This window comes from Triturus cristatus, chromosome 10, assembly GCF_964204655.1.
Source record: "Triturus cristatus chromosome 10, aTriCri1.1, whole genome shotgun sequence".
NCBI classification, from domain to species: Eukaryota; Metazoa; Chordata; class Amphibia; order Caudata; family Salamandridae; genus Triturus; species Triturus cristatus.
The window spans coordinates 1,169,095,995-1,169,101,994 of NC_140593.1; the positions used below are offsets into that span (position 1 = coordinate 1,169,095,995).

Consider the following 6,000-nt stretch of genomic DNA (forward strand, 5'->3'; position numbering starts at 1 on the left):
GAGTCACTCGAGTGAGAGAGGGAGGTAATATAGAGCTGCGAAGGGATACAGAATTAAAACTGGACTGTAGGTCAACAGATCTGGGGTGGGTACGATCTATATATTCTTTAAGGAGCTCAAAACTAAGTACACATATGGTGGACTCCCAAGACGGCGAAGCCACACAAAACCTTGAGGCACACCAACCCAGAAATCACAAAAAACTTCCATCACAAAATAAATCAACTAAGAAAGACCTAGGGGCAGGCAAACTTAAGGTTTCTTGTAAAAAGACAAGTGTATCTTTGGCTTGACAGACCCCCAAATTAACTCCTTCTTTAAAGAAGCTATTTTAAAGCTATCCCCCAGTACGTTAATATTAAAACTAATAGATGAGATCCATGCATACGACCCCCAGCGAGTCTCTGAATAATATCCCTACCTATAATAGGTTTCATCCACTCATGGCTGAGGGAAGACTACAGGAAGAGAATGGCTTACAGGTCTCAGTAATGGTCGACAAAGCAGTGAAACCCACGGTGGCAGCAGAGGTAGAGTAGAGAGCCATGGGCAGTCCCAAAAAAGCAGATGCAACACAGGGGCCCCTGGGTGAAACTCAAGCCAGACAAGCCAGGGACAACTTGGAAGAGCCTGAAGCAGTACAAACACAGACTGGTGATACTGTTAACTACATTCAGTCACAATCAATGTGTGATTTACTACAAGCCCTCGCGAAGGAAGTGAGAGATAGATTTGCGACTTCGGAAAGTAACCAAACGTTCATGTGAAAAACTAGAACTTAAGTTGGACTCACTTGCTGTTAGGACTAAGGGGAGAAAACTAAAAGAGTTTGTAGTACCGCTAATAAAACAAGCCACTTTGTTTGAGTGCTCGGAGGAGGCTCTTATGGCAGATATACAAAGAGTACATAGAGACCCTTTCAGGCTCAATCCCAACAAAACGAGACATAGAAAATGTTTTGTGCATTTTCTAACATACAGTTTATAAGAGGAAATTCTCAATAAAGCTCTTAAACTGAGGGGCAAATTATCAACGGCCAGCGATAATTGTCGCTGGCCGTGCTTAGCGATAATAATATTATCACAGGCTATCTCTGGAATTTTTCGCCCTGGTAGCACGTTATTAACAACGCGTTTCTCCAGGGGGATAAAAAGTCCAGAGATAGCGAGGTTATTGCCCTTTTGCAGGGAACATTGCTGGTTTTCCAGTGATGTTCCCTGCAAAACGGTGATAACCTTGCTGATACGACCCACAGGGTCGTATCAGCATAACCCAATCCACCCCCTATGTTAGGGATGGCTAAGTTTGGATGTTAGCAGACGTTAGATTTTGGCGAAAATGTCAGTTTTTGCCAAAATCTAACGTCTGCTAAAATCATGTGGGCTGCCTTGTAAATATCGTGATGTAAACATCAGCGATATTTGCTAGGTAGTCCATCCGGGGTATGCCCAGTAATGCCCACTTTGCATCTCATTGGAGATGCAAAGGGAGGCATTGGGAAAAAGGGTGCTAACATGTGATTATGCATGTTAGCACCCTCTTGTAAATAGGGCGCTGGTTTTATCTCCGCTTTTTTGGCTTTGTAAGCCAAAAAAGTGGAGATAAGGACCTTGTAAATATGCCCCTGAATTCTTTATTTGCAAAAGATGTAACATTCCAAATACGATCAGATGTATCAGCAATTATGGCCTCTAGGCAATGGGAGCTGGGGAAATTACTTGATCCTCTAAAAAAATTGGGTGCAACAGCACAATTAAAATTCCCAGCATCGTTGAAAGTAATGCTGAGATTCAGGTCCAACGAGACCAGTGTGCTGATGAGGTTGCCTGCCTGTGTGAATTGTGTGACCCCATATGACAGGTGGGGGCTGTTCAGAGGACAATACTGCTGCACTAACAGAACCCACCACCAATGTTCATTTTGCGACACCATGGTGTGAGGATGGGGCGCTGCTAAGAGGAACGGCTGCTAGTGAGTTGTGGCCCCTGGAGTGGGTACCAAGTTTATTCTGCCAGGAGTCGGTACCAAGTTTCTCCTGCCTGAGTCTGGAAGCAACTGAAACCCACCCATGGATGAAGAAGTCTTAATGCCAAATCAGAGAACAGCTGTGGATGTCCTGCTCCACTCACACAGTTCAGAACCCTGCTAATCACAGGGCCTGGAAAATGTGCCAAGGGAATCCGAACTGACATCCAAATGAGTGTGGATAAAACTGGTACTGGGCCATTGGACTCTGGGGGAATTTGTCCTTACTGAAACAAACAGTGTCGGGACACATGAACCTTTGCTAAAAGCCCTCATAGAACATCTATGACTTGAACTCAGTAGAAAATCTTATCTTGGATTGGGCAGAAGTTGACTTGGGTAACATTAGCAGGCATGCCTTAAAAAGTCTGTATAATATTTGCAGTGCATCACATTGTACTTTGTACTCAATTAGGCAATCATTTATTGCGTATTTGAGCTGTGAGACTATGCTCATCTAATACCAGTCACCCCCACCCCCAAGAAGCATTGGACTGTGCTGAAGGGAATGCCTCAACCACCACTGTAAGACCCCAGTAACTCTTTCTCCCCATGGCTATAATGTAACTTCCCCTGAGTGATGCCCTTTTTTTCTCTTGTACAGTACCATACTGAAGTGACTGCAGGGTGGAATTACAGTGCCATCAAAACACCTATAATTAATTAATAAATAAGTACATTTGGAACTGGGCACTTAGGACTTGAGGGAAACAAACATTTTGGCTGTTATTATGGCAAAGTAGAGGAAGCCCTCAAATTGACTGAGGATGCCAATTGTGTGTAAGACCTAATTTTAGATCTAGATGTATGCTCTGCCATTTTTGCCAAAGATTCCACTGTGCCATTCCCCCACTCAATCCAATTATCGTCAACATTGTGGCAGCCATCAACAGACGTCATCTTGGTGACTGTTCTACCATTGTGATGATGACTTGAAACTTGAGGAAAACTATTACATGGCCCAATGCATGCAGAATGCTGTGGATCCACCGTCTCTCTCACTAATGTACGGCAGTGATCGGGGGATCGCAGGGATTCTCCAGGCCCTGTGGATATAGATAATGACATGTTTTAAAATATCCTGGATGTGTATGTAGCCACAGTCTACCGCAGGCCTGTAGCTCCGCAAGTACAGGGTCATCCTCTGTACTACCTTCATGCATGGGGAGTACCTGTGCAAACAAGGAAATCATAACCAAGGGCGTTACGGGTGCTGAATGAGTGATGAAGAACATTGATCCTCAATCTGGGCCACTTGGAAATCCAACTGCTCTACTGACATCATACGGTGTGTGTGGTGGTCAAATTGTGGAATGAAGTTCTCTCAAACCTTGCCGAAGACATGGGTGTATCTCCATCTTTGAGCTGGCAGTGCCTTTCATCTTTGCTACACCATTGTACTTTCCCTATCTGTTATTGTCAGAGTTGGGTATTAGGTTTCCAATGACTGATCCTGGCATGATGTGTTCCTGGTGCTTATCAACAGGTTTAATTAATTCTCAAATGTACACAGGATTCATCTCCCACTGTACTGAAAAAGAATCTGTTAATTAGAGTAACGATCGAAATCAGGAAATAAACCAAATTCATTAGTTCATTACATTAATATATTGCATATTAAGTTGATTATATCAAGTAGCATGGTCCAGTTCATCTACTTAGGGGCGGATTACGATGGCAGGATTGTTGCAGTGCTTGGGATCACCCGCCAGTAAGGCGGCTGTCCTGCTAAGCTAATTATGATACACCCGCCACTATGGCGAGCGCATCCAGGGCCCTTCACAATGTGGACGGTGCTGCTGGCTGCAGCACCGTTCACAATGTGAAACTGACACGTAGAGTATTTCCCTGCACTACGTGGCAGGCACCACACGGTGTCTGCCACTTTGTGCAGGGAAATGCAGGGGGTACCATGGGTACCCCCGTGTACAAACACCTTCCCCCAAACAGGGGGAAATCTATTCTCTGCCAGCCTTTCCATGGTGGTTCCCCCACCATGGAAAGGCTGGCTGAGACCAGAATTGTGACCTGACGGAAGGTGCCTGCTAGGCACCGCCACCATTCACATCCATCTGTCTGCTTTGCCAGGCAATCGTGACAATTGCCTGTGGCGGAAGCGTGGTGGGCGGTCTTTGCGCCCACCACGCTTGTGGAACGATTCCCCCTGCCATTGTGATGTTGCAGGGGGAACTTGCCAGTCAGATGGCGGAGGGCATGCCACCGCACGGCTGGCGGTGGTGGGCCTTCCGCAATCCTAATGAGCCCCTTGGTGAGGCAAATTAGTCTAATCCTGCAAATCAGGAACATAATACTAACTGAAACAGCAAAGTGCCTCATTCAAAAGAAATAACGCCAACAAATATATATCACTGAAATTGACATACATAATTGCAATCCCTCCTGGAGCATGTATTACCATACCTTTTGCGGGAGTCTCAGTTTCAGTTACCCATGGTGTTCACAGCATAAAGATTAAGCACAAGTACCAGATACACAGGGTTACTGCCACCCTGTAATAATGATGGATGGCTGGGATAATTTCCTAAATCTGTAAGTTTTTAGTACACTTAAAACTAGTCCTTCTAGATGTCATTACAGTTAAATGTCATGGAGAGGTCTCATCAAAGCAAAGGACAAATGTCTGTACTTGTTTAGCAGTGGACTCTAACATATTGTTGAGTTATTTTTTAAATATTCGATCTGCTATTATTCTTAGATTCCTTGGAATGTATGATGTGTCCAGATGACCACTGGTCAAGCAATGAAAAAGACAGATGCATTCCGAAGAAGATTGACTTTTTGTCATACAAGGAGCCCCTGGGGGTAATCTTGGCTGTTATCTCAATCTTTCTCTTCCTCAATGCTACTGTTATCTTGTGTATATTCATGAGATATCAGCACACTCCAGTGGTGCGAGCCAATAACCTTAATCTCAGCTACATTCTCCTTGTGTCCCTCATGCTGTGCTTCCTCTGTTCCTTGGTTTTCATCGGTCTGCCCAGCAGAGTGACCTGCATGGTCCGTCAAGTGATCTTTGCCATATCCTTCTCAACTGCTGTTTCCTGTGTGATGGCAAAAACAATCACAGTGGTCATTGCCTTTAGGGCCACCAAACCCAATAGCAACTTGAGGAGATGGATTGGCAACAGGACTTCTTTATCTATTGTACTAACTGCCACCTTCATAGAGCTGAGCCTTGGTGTTATCTGGCAGTGGACATGGCCCTCTTTCCCAGAACTTAACAACAGTGTTAACAATTGGAAGATTGAAGCTGAATGCAACGAGGGTTCAATACAAATGTTCTATTGCATGCTGGCCTTAATGGGATTTTTGGCATGTGTGAGTTTTGGGATTGCTTTTTTAGCCCGGAATTTGCCTGACACCTTCAATGAAGCCAAGTTCATCACCTTCAGCATGTTGGTGTTTGTCAGTGTCTGGCTCTCTTTCATCCCAGCCTATCTCAGCACGAAAGGAAAATACCTGGTAGCAACTGAGATTTTTGCCATCTTGTCCTCTGGTGCTGGTGTTTTATACTGCATTTTTGCTCCAAAGATGTAAATCATCTTTCTAAAACCAGAGAGGAATAGAAAGGATTGTGTGGTCAGAAGGTCAGCACAGCCTAAAAGAACTAAAACAAAGATTGTTTTAATAAAGAGGAGGATGTATTAGTAGTTATACATTATAATGATGAATCAAAAAGTCCTTAGTTTGAAACTGTAAGACTTCATTCAGCTTCTTCATCGATTAATAAAGTTGGCCATGTATTTATCATAACTCATCATGTATATATAGTAATATAATTTCCTAATACCTTCTCTGTTGATTTTCAACTCAGAATCTTTGGCGACTGACCATACTTCCATAGTTTTAATATAACTCATTTGTAGTAATCTGTTACAGCACTATCTATGTTTTACAATTTTATCCATGGGTTATCATATGCACTCTGGATCCCTGACATAATAGCGAGAACAA

The 6,000-nt window shown here is 43.8% G+C and overlaps 1 pseudogene; it reads left to right on the top strand.

Moving 5' to 3' along the window:
- LOC146796874 (extracellular calcium-sensing receptor-like) overlaps positions 1 to 5,694 on the top strand; it is a 231,655-nt pseudogene extending 225,961 nt beyond the window's left edge.
- Positions 5,695 to 6,000: the final 306 nt, after the last annotated feature.